This window comes from Pipistrellus kuhlii, unplaced genomic scaffold, assembly GCF_014108245.1.
Source record: "Pipistrellus kuhlii isolate mPipKuh1 unplaced genomic scaffold, mPipKuh1.p scaffold_m20_p_8, whole genome shotgun sequence".
In the NCBI taxonomy this organism is placed as follows: Eukaryota; Metazoa; Chordata; class Mammalia; order Chiroptera; family Vespertilionidae; genus Pipistrellus; species Pipistrellus kuhlii.
This window is the reverse complement of record NW_023425584.1, coordinates 41,935,175-41,951,155: the sequence shown is the minus strand read 5'-3', so window position 1 is coordinate 41,951,155 and position 15,981 is coordinate 41,935,175.

Genomic DNA, 15,981 nt, shown 5'->3' with positions numbered 1-15,981 from the left:
CATTGCTTAAGGTAAAAATTCTGTGTAGAAAGGAAATATAAAGGCATATAACATTCTAAAAACTGATTTTATCTACTAAGTTAAGAGAAATGTTGGGTCATGCATTTAAAATAAGGAAGTAAGCATGCAATTTTTTGTTCAAACTAGACACATACTTTAGCTGTAATTTCTTGCTCACATATAATATTCTCTAAAGGAGGCAATTTACTTAATCAGAACAATAATTTAACTACTAATGTCTTTAACTTCTAAGCTTGACAGGAACCAACAAATAAGTGTAGCCAACTGCAAAGAAAAACATCAACATATAAGTAACAAATATTCTATACTAGAGACCCGGTGCATAACATTTGTGTACTGGAGCAGGGGTCCCTCAGCCTGGCCTGTGCCCTTTAGCAGTCCAGAGCCCTCAGGGGATTCTGGCTGATGGCTTATGCTCACTCCTACTCCCCAAAGGATGAGCCCCTTGGTGGTTAGTGTGCATCATAGCGACTGGTCATTCTGCTGTTTGGTCAATTTGCATATTAACCTTTTATTATATAGAACTAGAGGCCCAGTGCATGAAAATTATTGCACTCAGGGTTGTGTACCTCAGCCTGGCCTGTGCCCTCTTGCAGTAAAGGATCCCTCAGGGGATGTCCACCTGCCAGCTTAGGCCCACTCCCTGGGAGATTAGGACTAAGCTGGCAGTCAGACATCCTTTTGTTAGCCCAGGAGCTATCAGCCCGGCTTGTGGCTGAGTGGAGCTCCCTGTGTGGGATCACACTGACCATCAGGGGGCAGCTTCTTGCGTTGACCATTTGCTCCCTGGTGGTCAGTGCATGCCATAGCAACTGGTTGTTCTTATTCTGGCGTTAGGGTCAATTTGCATATTACCCTTTTATTTTATAGGATAAGCAATGGCTAAGTCTTTCTTTGGGAAGACAAAATCATAGATGTGAATCCTCTTCCTCCTTTACTTTTTGCAAGTAAATAAAACTACCTAATGACAAAAAAGCCAAATATACTAAAGAGAAAAAATACATGCAAAGGTTGCTAACAAGTTTTCGTTTTAGACTGAGGAAAAATGACTGGTTATTAATATTATCCTTATTTTGTTTTCCACCTGTTGAGTTGAGCAAAATAACTTGAATGAGGCCCTAGCTAAGATTATTTATTGAAGCAAAACAAGAATTAGAAAGGGTGGTGGCACATACATCATTGCCACTATTATAAACAGCTTCGAAATTTCAGTCTCAGTTGAGTGTATTAAATAAACACTATGAGTGACTGACTGGGCAGGCAAAATTATATACCACCGGGATAATTATAGTTCACAGTCAGATCTAATGGGATCTGCATAAATCAGGGTATTGTTTGCCACAAAGTGTATTTATACTTGTCAAACGATTGTAATTGGACATTTACAAAGGACCATTTCAATTTATAAACATGACTTTTTAAATGAATATTTATAAAGCACTTGTTAAAAAAATAAATTCACTCAGGTAATTTTGAACTGTGATTGTACAGCATGCAATATTAAATCATCTCTTACTAAGGAAAATATCTACTAAGCATCTGTTAATAATAAAGCTCAAAATAAGTTATAGATAGGATACTTTCAGCAGTTCACAGGAGAGAGTATCTCATAATATCTATGTAGCATCAAAAAACAGCATAAATTTAAAGTCTAAGCAGTGGGGCTAATTTTTGTAAAGAGAATAGCACTAAGGTGATACACATTGGCACACAGATGCAAATCTCATACCTGTACAGCTTATATAAAGCCTGACAGATAATTCTATGTTGTAAAACTTATAAAAATTGAATTAATATGTATTACAAAATCTATCAGGAATTATGAAGTTAAATAAGGCTTTTAATGTGCCACATATTCTACTTTGGAAGCCTCAGCTTTGGATTTGATTTTTTCCCCATCATATTTAGTGTTACTTCTTTCATTAGTTAAATTAACATTACAAAAGATACCCTTTCATAGAATCTTTGACTCTTAGGAACATGACCTGTTTTGGAGTGTACACAACCATTTCTAAGGACCCAGTTCTTTTAAATATTTGGCTAGCTATCTCCTCTGTAGCTATTCCTGTTAATCTGATGACTAGTATATATATCATGGACAACATTACTGGAAAATGCACACTCTCATTTGTTGTTGGGACATAGTCCACAAAAAACTTTTCCTAGTTTTTGGGAAGGGCTGGACTACTGGAAGCTAGGATGTCTCCCATAAAAATAACACCACAACCGAGAAACTTTTGTGGCCTCTTCCCATCTCCTTTCTAACATAGGGTCTGCTTGGTTCCCCTTTGACCATCCAGGGTTGAATATCGCCTCTAGGTTACGCAGGACAACATGAACATAGCAGCTGGTTGAGGTGGAACAAAGGCATCTAAGACAAATGATGTGCATCAAAAGAACATATAGCCTTTTCAGTACTATGTATAGAATCTCTATCCTTACTGGAAAAAAACTTCCTTTTCTACCCAACACCTGTCTACCCAAGAAGAATGATCTAGTTTTATTATTTTAAAAATATATATTTTATTGACTTTAGAACAGAAGGGAGAAAGAGACAGGGACATCAATGATGAGAGAATCATTGATAGGCTGCCTCCTATACACCCCACATTGGGGATCAAGCCTTCAACCCAGGTATATGTTCTGACTGAAAATCAAACCTCAAACCATGACCTCCTGGTTCATAGGTTGATGCTCAACCATTTAGCAATACAGGCTTGGCTAGTTTTATTCTTGATAAATACATTTTCTGCCACATGTACAATAAAGCTTTATCTCTTCAGGAGGAAAGACAGTTTTGTGTTTTCTTTAGAGTTTTGGAGTATCTCCCACTTTAACTTAACACCTTTCATCCAATAGGGATTGCTTGTTTCTCCATAATAGAATCATATGTTTTACAGTTTTAATGAGCATTTACTCTGCCTTCTTAGAACACTTTTTCTACTTGGATTTGATTTCCTAATGTAATTTTATCATTCAAGATTCAATTACATCAATCTTTAAATCTTTTTCTGTCATTCATAGCCTATATCATATTCTTCTCTGAAGCTTTTACATATTGTTGACCAAACTTTTCATAATATTTAAAGAAAACTATTTTCAATTCAAGTGTGGGATCCTGTGTCCAAAAGCCTGGGTATTTATTGAACACTATACCCTCAGTGCCTATATCTAATCAACACTGTTCAGTTTATGAAGGGATTATAACTCTATGAAAGACTTGATTTCTCAAGAGAAAACTCATCTATTTTAAAACTTGAATGTAATTCCTATATTGCATTAACCAATAAGATTATTTGTCTAAGTCTTCAGATGATGAAAGAAAAATACTAGATTCGGGTAATGGACACATGGGCAGAGGACTGGAAAGGAAAGTTAGATCATGCTTCTGTCTGAGCTGAACCTTCCAGTGCCTTCCCGTGTTTCCATCTGTAGTCATCTGTATGCCTTCCTATGCTCTCCCCTGTCTGACAAGAAATATAAATCCTGGTCTTATATTTATCAAACCCTTTCTTCAGGGATCCTCAATGTGATGAATATTCTGCCAGCCAAATATATTTATATGGACTTTTGAGATAGAAAAGAATGAAAACAACAACAACTTTACTTTCTTTTGTGGTTGCAGTGCACAAACACAAGGCTTCCCAGACATGACATTTTGCAGCAACTTCTAAATTTTTCCTCTGTAAATGCCTTGGGATCCCATTACAACAAAACATTCAGAATGTTAAAGAAGGTGGCCTTTACAGAAGCATTGTAAACACTGAGGAAAAATAATCTATATCCAACAGGTTTATTTTTATGAGGAGAAATCTCTGGCCTCTTCATATTGGAGAGGATCTCCTATAATTATGCAGCCACCAGATGACTGGCTGGTTCCCCTGAGACATAAAGCCCTATTAGTGAGTTAGTGTTGACCTTTGTTGCTGGCTGGTTAGACACTCCATAGCAGTGGTCGTGGCAGGTGAGCCTTGTTGAAGGAAAGTTCATGTTTAAAGGCTTACTATGAGCCGCACCTGGACCACCGCAGCCACACGGAATGTAAACCAACCAAGCTAACATCAAGATGGCAAAAACGTTATCCATAAATTCAGGCCCTGTCAGCTCAGAAAACTCATCTTAGGCTTTCATTTTGGGTCTATATTCTGGCACTACCGGTTAAAACATTATATACTTTAGTGTCTTACAAAATGTCCAACACAGCATTGCTTAACAACAGGAACACACTCTGGAAATTCTCTTTTGAGGGCCCTCTTTTAATACACCCTGGAAAACTGCAGCAACTCATTAAAAATATGATCAACAGTCTCTACCCCGTTCATGAATGAAGATTTTTGTTAAAATTCACTCAAAGACATTTTTCCCATTGATTTTTAGGGAGAGGGGGAGACAGAAACATCAATGTGAGACAGAGGATATATCCATTCGTTGCCTTCCTCATGCACCCCAACCAGGGCCAGGGAATCTGCAACCAAGGTACATGCCCTAGACTAGGGGTGTCGAACTCAATCAGAGAAGGGCCAAATCTAAAATCCAGCCTAAATCGCGGGCCGAATGGTTTACTGAACAGTCATAAACTGTCATTGTGATGGAAACGCAGCGGAGTGCAGTGATGACAGCGCGGTGCGGGCCACATTGCAAGGCCTGGTGGGACGGATTTGGCCCGCGGGCCTTGTGTTTGACACATGTGCCCTAGACCAAAATTGAACCTGGTACCTTTCAGTCCTTGGGCTGACGCTCCATCCATTGGACCAAATCATCAGGGAATGAAAGAAGATTTAAACAACTGGTTGAGAGGAATGGTTAGTGGAAGGAAAAAGTGAAAGAGTGAAAAAAGCACAAACTACAACTTTGTGATCCATTACAGAAAAAAGAACTTTAATGACTATAGTTTCTATTTTTTTTACTTTGTTTATTAGTTGACTTCTTCACTCTTCATTTACTATTTTGATAAAGTATTGGTGATTTATATAAATTCATTTTTATTATCTATACATATCAAAGAAGGGTTGCAAGTAAATTTATGGAAAAATTAATGTTACTCAGGGACTGGATTTGATCATTGATGGTATTTCTGGCCCCTAATTTTGGGGGAGAGGTTAGGAAATCTTTATATGAAGAATGGCTCTATTTTATTAGAAGGAATCATGCAGTTTTTATCATTATCGCAGGTTAAAATTTTAAATATTGGCCAAAGTGGTATGAACTCTATTCTTTTGGCACCCAGGATTTGTTCCCAACCTCTTCCATGCTCGTTCTTCTTTCTATTACAAGAGCTAACAGCCTGGAATCTAGATTTTTCAGGCTCCCTTATATGCAAGTTTCACTATATGATTCGTTTTTAGTGATAGGATTCTGTATTTTGATTTGAATCTTTAGCCCATATAATTAGCTATCATATAATAATTTTATGTACTTACCTGTTTCCAGTCTCCCACACTGGAGTAAAAATTGTTTGAGGACAGGGATTATTTTTTGTCAATATCTTTCACTACTGCACCTTTGATGCCTAGAACAGTATCTGGCACATTGTAGGGATTCAGTAACATTTGCTGATTGAATGATTAGTAAATGAATGAATGTAAAGGCAAAGAGTAAATATAAGAGAAAAAAACAATTTTATATGGAGTTGCGCATTGAAATATTTTAAATGGACAAGAATCATCTCAATCTTTTGGTGGTTAACATGTATAGAGAAATGGGCTGGTTAATTTTTCAGCTCACTTACAATGTTCAAAATAGAAAAGTACAAAGAGAAAGTAACTGAAATCTCTGGTGAATGTAAACAATGAGAGCAATTCTTAAATTTCTAAAAAGAAAATTTAGGAAATGAAACACACAAATAAAAAAATGGCTAGTGGTTGCATCGTTGAATAAAGAGTAACTGATTGTGCAAGTGGAATGGAATGTCACTAACAGCTGTAGTCAAGCAGAATGGGAGTGTATTTGTTGCCTGGAATTTTCTAATGCTGAACACTAGATGTTTTACTTTTGCCCTCCTACACACATCAGAGATGTTCCCCCACTGCTACTGTGTTTCCCCGAAAATAAGACATCCTCCGAAAATAAGACCTATAGCATGGAAAGATGACAACCCCTGAAAAATAAGACCTAGCACAACTTTGGGATAAAAAAATTAATATAAGACACTATCTTATTTTTGGGGAAACAGGGTAGTATATATGTCTGTTTTCAACTCCTAGTGGGCAACGTACATGTATTGGTGATCTTTATATATCTCAGGACACAACATAGCTTCTCACAGGGGAGGAGAAACATTTTTATTGAATGAAAGCATTTGATGTGCTTGAATAGCAAGCTGGAAATCCTCTACACTTAGGGAGTGCAATTTCATAAATGCTAGTAGCACATTGAATGAAGTCATATAGAAGTACCACAAACTTAAGTAAAAGATTAAGCTTTCAAAACAAAATCATAGCTCTGGCTGGGTAGCCCAATTAATCATAGCTTGTCCCATATACCAAAACTTTTCTCGTTTTGTTTCATTCAGGGTATTCCGAGTATATATCTAGGTTTTGGGTTCAATCAGGGCCCATATGTGAGGCCACCAATTGATCTCTCCCTCTTCCTCTCCCTCTCTCTCTCCTTCTCCCCTCTTCCCTCTCCCCTCTCTCCTCTCCCCTCTTCTCTCTCTCCTCTCTCCTCTCTCCTCTCTCTTCTCTCTTTCTTTCCTCCCTACCCCCATTCTCTTCTTCTAAAAAAGCAAAACAAAACAAAACAAAAACACCATAATGGATTGACCAGTTATTCTTCCCTATGTAGAATACCTCTTGTATTCTACTTGTGATACCTCTCAGTATTCCTTTCAGCCAAACACATTCTTGTAAAATAAGCATAGGGATCACTTTTTAAATTGTTTAAATAATTTGTAAATTAAAACATTTTATATCATACTTGCATTGTCAGTCATTTGAAAATTCTAATATCAAAATTGACATATATTATTTTAAAAAATTAATCCTGAAAAATTTTGTCCAAACTTATTAGAATATTCTTCATTTGAAATTGAAAGAGGAAAAAATTGCTCAGCTATTTATATTTTATTATTCAGGTTTTGACCTTATTTTACTTAATCATATATTTTATGTTTATTATAAATCTCTTTAAATGTAGATGAGTCTCTTTCCTCATGTAGTGGCTTATTAAACAGATAGTTTGGACATTTCTTCCTCAAAAAAAGCATGCATAAAGTATCATAAAATCTAATTTACAAATGTCTTACATTAGAATACAGCTGTTTCTGCATAGTCAACTTAGTTATACCACTTGTTCAATAAATTTGAATGTCATATGTGAGATAGATTTTTGTTGATAAGATGTATTTCATGACTCAGTTATCAAAGTGTTAGCTTCGTCAACTTGATATTTGAAAAGCCAAAATCAAGAACCTCTTTCATTGTACTTTTTCTAAAAAAATAACTTTTGAATAGCAGTTGTTAGGCAGCAATAATTAAACTCTTTCATTTTAGGGGGAAAATGCATAACTAAGTTACTACAATTTTAGTATCAGACAATGCTGTTATTTATTATAGGAATACATCTCTAAATGTCAGTTTTTTAAATGCATGCAATAGCTATTATATCTATAGTGTTGTAACACTTGCCACTTGGCGCTGGATTATGGTAAGCAGCAGTGTATTTAAAGTTCACAAAAATGCTTTGTGTATTTTGAGGTGCACAAAATGTGTAAAGGAGCATTTGCTTTGGATATCGCAAACCAAAAGTCTAGAAATTTCACAGCAGTGCTCTAACCACCATGTCGAACTGTTTGCCAGTCCTACCAATTTTATATTTAGAAAGATGCGTTGTATTATTTAATACAAAAATATATGTAAGGCCTATATTATATTAACATTGTACATTATTATTTAACATGGTGTTATTCAATTTTATCATGTATACATATGTAGAATGATATTTTTTGAATCCATTGATCTCTGACTTTCCCCCAGAACTCCCAGCTCAAAAAATTAATCCCATTGTTAAAGTAAAATATATAAATCATTTCATTCCACAACACAGTGTTAGCAGGTATTTACCAAAAAATAGCAAAGCAATCAGCACTATGTAAAACACCATTTTTCTGAACAGAGAATATTCATGCGCTGTCAAGGGGATACAGTAAGTGAGTTAATATGTTTTTACATATTTAATTTCTGAGATCCTATGAGGTATGACAGTTATTAAACAAGTAATTAAGAGGCATTATGCAATTACATTTAACTTGCTTTCATATATGATGTTTAATTTAAAATATGATTTCATTATGGTTTTCATGATAGGCATTTATAGTCAATTTCAGGAGATAGTGAACTTAGCAGATGACTTAATTTTTAATAGTTTTCCTTGTAGAAAAAAACTTAACATATTTATAATTAGTACTGTGGTGAAACCCTATTAGATTTTTTTCCCCAAATCAAATTTACTAGTCTAAATTTATAATAAAAAATATTTTGAGTTTTGAATTTTTAAGTTCTAAATAACCTTAATCAGTGCCTCAGGGTATGTCTATCAAAGCTAATAAACAGGGTATAACATATTCTGTTCATTTAGCCTATTTTAATGGTAAAATTATTTAACCATATTGTGAGATCTTGATGCTAGGAACTCATTCAAAATACTATAAAAATATTGCAGTGTAATGATACGGTTTAAAAGTCATAGGCCATTTAAATTTTAAATGTTGTTTTTGAACTTTTTTAAAAACAATTTTGTGATGCATTCAGTATTAAACAATTGTAGTGGTAGGGTTTAATAATTTGGTTTATGTTGTGCTAAATTGAAGGAAAATCACTAGAGAAATGCCTGTGCTATTTCCTAAAGTCCAGCCTCTGTGTTCCTTAAGTCAGTCACCAAAAGTTAAAATTTGAGGTTATTCTATGTCTCAGTTGGTTTTATTTCTGAAATATGTCTTGTGTCTGTTTGGAACGTCCCTTCCCCTTTAATTTAGATCTCAGTGCTTCTCAATTTTACTCTTGAACCTCTTGAACGAGCTTTAAAGCTTCTATGTTTCAATCCATCCTTCCTCTGCTGCTTTCTTATTAGAGTTTTGCTCAAAATCTGTTTATTTGCCTCTAAGCCTCACTTACCAAAAGAAAGTGCATATAGTCTTAACTCAAAAGCTCCACCATTCCTACACACACACACACACACACACACACACACACACACACACACACACGGGGAGAGAGAGAGAGAGAGAGAGAGAGAGAGAGAGAGAGAGAGAGAGAGAGAGAGAGAGTGTGTGTGTGTGTGTGTGTGTGTGTGTGTGTGTCTGGACTTTGCAGCTTTATACATGTCCACATGTTCCTTCTATTCTGGGAACACTAGAGTACCAATTCCCACAGGTATTTACATTTCACCATTGCTATGTTTTGCTGCCAGAATCTTAATAATGGAATACTTTTCTTCCTTCTTCTCATCCTCTTCCCAGCTCAGCCTGGTTGGTTTTTAGGTGGACATAATGGACTTGCTGGTTCTCCCCATAGGACCTTTCCTTTCTGTCTCTTGGGGAATTAATTTTCATCAAATTTGCACTCCCTCTGGCATAGTACTGAGCCTGTTCTGCCTGAGTTAGCATTATTACAGTTGTCATTGTTTTCTCCACTACACATGCATATTTGTGACCAGGTATCTCATATTCATTTGTGTCTCTTCCTCCTTAATACTCAGAAGAAGGATTTCATGGAGTTTAATATCAATAAACATGTGAGGAAGAAATGAAAGGGAGAAAAAGGAAGTATGATATTCTAATTTTTTCCTGCTCAGATTTCCTTTGTAAATTAATGGATAACTTTAAAGTTTTTATAATTTATACAGATATCCCACTACAGGCACACAATATTTCAATAATAAGTTTATGAGGAATCAATTGCTCCTCCTCACTCACACTCCACTTGCTCTTTTGAGATTTGGTATTTGTGGGGAAGGCTTTCTTTGTGATCCCATCTACTTATTTGTCAGGAATTGAATCATAAGCTTATAAACAAGTTCTATAACCCTCTCATCTAAACTAACCTTGCAGAAATCCCTCTGCTTGTCTGCACAACATTTAGCCCAAATATCACTTTTATCTGAAGGACCAATGGAAACACTCTTTATTTTCTCATGCATAGTTTTCTGTTTAATCATGACCCAAACATTCTTCTGCCTACAATTTCTTTGAAAATTACATCAAGGCTCTGTAAACTACTCTTTCACATGTTGCTTTCAGATGGTTCTTCAGTTCTTTTTCTAAATATGTGACTTAGCCACATAACAAGAGTTGAAAGAGGCTTTTCTTCTGCTTCTATATTTACTGCAGTAAAATCAAAGAGGGTGAAACAAGGAAGCGATATAATTAATCACTAAAATTCAACTAGCCCCTGCAATTTTATGCAAGAGTTCGAAATGTACTTCTTATTTCATTTTTGATTCTGACTTCATTTTTGCTCTCATTATAGAAGCAATAATTTTTTAAAGTCACTTTATTAAAGACCATATCATATGAAAGATAATGGTTAATTTATTTCTCTTTTAAGGACTCCCTATTTAACCTGGAATTGGTGACCCTAGTTAATAAGAATTTCTACAACAATCGCATGAATTGGGTAATCACTGATATTGGCTGGAAAAGTTCCGTCTTTTAGCATTGACAGGGTAATTACATGTGTTAAGAATTCTGATGTATTTTTAAAATTAAAAAAAAGTCTAAGTGATATAGGAAGACAAAAATTTTTGGACAGAAAAATATTGCGTGCGGTGAATGACCATGAAGAGGCAGCTGTGACAGAGTGAAATTGAAAGAGGAGAGTGGTATTCGGAATCCCTGGGTTGGAGTCTCTGTGTAATGTTGGACAAAACACTTTTCTGCGTTTGCAAACTGCTGGTTATGTATCTTGTAAAATGTGAATAGCACCTTGTGTCTCATTGCTGATATGGTTACATAAAGTCATTTATATGAAAGCCCCATAGAACAAAGACTGGCATTTTATAGCAATGATTACAGTTTAATGAATGTTTTCTAGATAACATTTTTTCCCTTGGAGAATTTTATTTTCTTTTTTCTTTTTTTGTTTGTCAATCCTCACTTGAGGATATTTTCCCATTGATTTTTAGAGAAAGTAGCAGGGTGGGAAGGACACAGAGAAACATTGATGTGAGAGAGACACATTGGTTACCTCCTACATGTGCCCTGACCGAAGGAGAGGATGGATCCTGTAACCAAGGTATATACCCTTGACTGGAATCACACCCATGACCCTTCAGCCCATGGGCCAAAACAGCCAGGATATTTCTTAATTATTTTCAAATTTAATTTTTAATATTTTGTCACATTGAGGGCATACTTGTTTTTTATTTGATTTCTTTTTTAAAATCTTTATTGTTGGAAGTTTTACATATGTCCCCGTCTTTCCCCATTGGCCTCTTCATTTTTTCCTTTATTCTTGTTCTGTTAAATTATGGTTCTCCAAATTATACACATTTTTCTGACACAAACACTCATACACACATATTTATATTAATTATTGATTGATTTCTATTGATTTTTAGAAAGAGAGGAAGGGAGAGGGAGAGAGAGAGTGCAATATTGATGTGAAAGCAAAATATAATATTTACTGGTCACCTCCTGTACATCCCCTACAATGATGGAAATCCCAACCCTGTCAGGGCACATGCCTGACTGGGAATTGAACTGACAATTTTCAGTGTCTGGGATGACAACCAATCAACAGAGCCACACCAGCCAGGGTCACATATTTATATTTAAATATACCAACATTATAATATTTTCCAGTCCTAGCTTAACGCACCTCATATACCATTGGTGTTATACATTTCTGTTTTGAGAAACATTGTCCTGTGTATTGTTATTCGTATCACAATTCACACACTCAAAGTGGAGAGGGCTCGTATTATCATCCTTTTTTGCACACAAGAAAATCAAAGCACAGAAACTATAAGTTTCTAAAGTAGCTTCCTAATAGCAACATGGAAGCATAGTAAGTGACAAACAGCCAGGTTTCAATTCCATTTGTACCTAACTTAAAATTCTGTCTTCTTAGCATGAGGACAGTGCTCTGTCACAGTGTATTTCTCATGAATAAAACAATGGATATGCCTACAGGAATTATGTCTCATTTTATTTGAAGTGAAGGTCATACAATACCTATATGTGCTTAATTTATATTATTGTATACCTTAATAGTAGAAGGGGTTGCCTATCCAATGTATGCTTAATGAAGACAAGGAGTAGTGATTTAACATCTTTGCATTGTCAATCGGAACATTTTCATTCTAACAAGAGCCCCAATATTAAGAAAAGACATACCCAAATTTAATTTTCTTTAGGTATCCAGGATTTTTCCTCAGATTTCCTACTACTAAATAAAGGTAGTTATTCTAATGAGGAGTTGACAAGTTCCATCTGAGAAAACTAGATTGGGATACCTTAGTTTTATCTTCCTATCTGTTCCTGATGCTGTCAAAGAGCTCAGTGGTCTATACCCAAGCACCTTCTCTGTCATTCACAACACTGCCAGGATACAGAGCGTTCTTAATAATTGGTTCTTAATAATTTGGCTATATACTTTGTCGTACATCCCACTAATACCTTAGAAATGCTGAATTTGTGTAAAGTTTTGCTGCACACCAATGTTGACTATGATATTCAAGTATTCTCTAGGTTTGTCAGTCCAGATTATCTGAAATCACCCATTCTTTTGGGGTCATTCTCTATCTCCTCCCAAAATGTTTGGGAACTATCACACTCAATTCCTCAATAGTCCTGGGGTTTCTTTGGGTATAATCTGGTCAATTTAACTCCAAATTTCTGCTTTCTGTTCAAATCTAATTTTTCATATTGACTTACTACTTCCCCTCATTTATTTCACATGAGACTACTAGCACAGGCCACTGACTTTAATAGACTTTTTAATGAAGGATTGATTGCAATAAAAAATACATAATAACAAATGATAGTAAAAGCTTAATATTGAAACTAGATATTATTCTTGCTAAAGTTCCTCAATATTCTCTAACCCAAGGAGTATATCATTTATTTTTGTATTTTAATCTTAGCCTGTGCACAGGTGCTCTGACCTCATTTAGAACATTTTATTATCGCTCTTCTCTACTTCCTGGTATCCACAACTCCTTAGGAACAGCTAAGGGAAAATTCAAATAGCTTCCTTTTTTAAAACTAAAATTATACTATAAAAATAACCAGTAATGCATTTTCCAAACTAAAGCTTCATCTTCCTCTGGCATAATTCTCTCTTTTCTAAAGTTTAGACATATTGTGGCTGTTTATGTTTCTTAATTTTCCTTCTTGTTGCAATTGATATATTATTACCTCATGGAATTCTTTTTTTTAAAATATATTTTATTGATTTTTCACAGAGAGGAAGAGAGAGGGATAGAGAGTCAGAAACGTCGATGAGAGAGAATCATCGACCAGCTGCCTCCTGCACACCCCCCACTGGGGATGTGCCCGCAACCAAGGTACATGCCCTTGACCAGAATAGAACCTGGGACCTTTCAGTCCGCAGGCCGACGCTCTATCACTGAGCCAAACTGGTGCTGGCGACCTCACGGAATTCTTAACTCAGCACATTGTGAAAACAAAAGGACAATGTGTAGTAAGGATTATACAGTTTTGAATTCACTTTGAAATGATAACTTAAATGATAGCTTAAACAAACAATAGCAAATGTTGATTTTAAATTCAATCTTTGTTCTTCATCTGAAGATTTGGTGATGAGACAGTTTGTCTAAGAAAGTGGTCGTCTAGTCTAAATTCTTCTTTCTTTGTCTGTTTTCTCCTGTCTATGTCTTCTACTCTTCTGGGAATTTTGCCTCTTTCCTGATGGGCTTTAAAACTAATGCTTTGATAAAGAGGCCTCGACATCAAAGCACTCAACTTTGAATTTCTGCAGTTGTAAGGCTGCAGAAGGAATAAAATAATTTTATAAAGTGGAATTACAGCACTGCAATATAAAGTTCTAAAATTACTTCCTATTCAAACATCCACTCTTTCCTTCCCTAAACACACACATATATTGAATACAGGTATTTATCCCTGGAAATATTTTACTAATATTTGTGTGCTCTGAACATCTCTGGCGGAATGAAAATAAAAAGGAGACTGATTACAAAGTGAATTAGAATATATCTTGGCCAAGATGCAGAATTTCATCTCACTTTATTGACTGGGAAAAGTGATAAAATTCTCCATTATTTTAATAGTAACCATTTTTTTTTTTTTGCTATTCTTTATTTAGAAGCCAAATATGAAGTAAAGACCATCATATAATGCCATCCTATGGCAATGAAATAATACTCTTATCAACAAAATATTAATACTTGAGTAATGTTTATCTAGTTAACATTCAGTATAGACTTGTAAAACACAATCAAATATGTGAACCAGCACTAAATTACTGAGCCAGTTCTTAATACCCAATGATTTAGAGAGGCAGTGGCAAAATAAGCAAAGGAGGAAGGGAAGGCAGGAAGGCACAGAACTCACATTAACATGACCTAGAATTAACTATTTCGATGACAACTTTTCTATGTAGTTTCAGAATTCACTGCCTGTAAAGATACACTATTTTGTAAGGAGCAAGTTCTATATTTAGGCAATAATTAAATATGTTAATTATAGGTAGAATTAAAGTACCATGCTTCCTATGTATTGTTTCCACCTTGTGGAAAATATGCATATTATTAGTAAGACTGTTAAACTCCATCACTTAAAAAGGGTTGTTACAACAGTATTAAATTTATAAAGGAGATACTTTATAAAATTTGAGTAAAGTGCCTAACTCATAATAGGAACTGAACATTTTAAATTCACTCTCCCTTGAAGATAACTGTTGAAAATAGAGGAAGGCTTCTTAACAGTTTACAGGTCTCCACTAGTAGATTGCGTACCTGGCTCAAATTTAGACCCTAGACTATTCATGGTGGAAAGTCCAGTTGTTACTCTATTTCTCCATCCTACTCTCAGTTTTCAGAGGAAGAAACATAGTATAACTGCAAAGTTACACCTTAATGATCCTGCATCATTGCCTTTTAACTTTAACCTCTAATTTATCTTGTATGTATGGTTTTTATTTTTTCTAGTACAACTAATTTTAGCAATTTATGTATATCTTTCTGTACTGTACTAGTATTTTTCCATTATATAATTTAAAGAAAAATAAAACATTGATTTCTTGATTTATTTAAATAATCTCTTTGACATATAGATATCAAATTGAGATATGAAGAGTTTACTCAGTTAAAAGCATTGTAATGATGTTCTCTTGAGATATATATTCATATTCAAAAGAACAGAATTTTAAGAGAATTAAGAAACATGAAAAATATGTCCATCTCTCCTTGTACTATTATGTTTTCGAGTGTCACAAACAAGTTTTGATATCAGAGTGCTAAGTTTGTTGAAAACAAAACAAAACAAAACAAAACTGCTTCCTTAAGGTACAAGTAATATACAATGAAACTGCTTGATCAACATGATTGCCTAGTCAAAAATTGCATTCTGCCAGAAAGTACCTGTATTTAATATTACTGTCCAATTTTAAACTTTTGCAGACTGCATCAAGGAAAAATATAGTGATCTGACATCACTTGGGATGCAGTTGATTATGTTTGTGGGCAGCATTTTTATAGATTTTATATTGCATCAAAAATGCTGACAAAATCAACATGTTATATTATTTAAAAATTATAATACTGCTCTGTTGATTGATGGGCACATTTATTTAATATATGTATTTTAGTTGAAGAGTGTCTTTTGAAATTATAGAGCCATATCCTGTTCTCAGTTATTCGTAATAATGGTAAGTCGTTTTTTACTTTGATGGAGGAAAAAGTGATTTTAGGGAACTGTTTTCAGTCAAATTATTTTAGCTCGATATATAAAACTTTATTTCTATAGGTCTCAGATGATTAAAC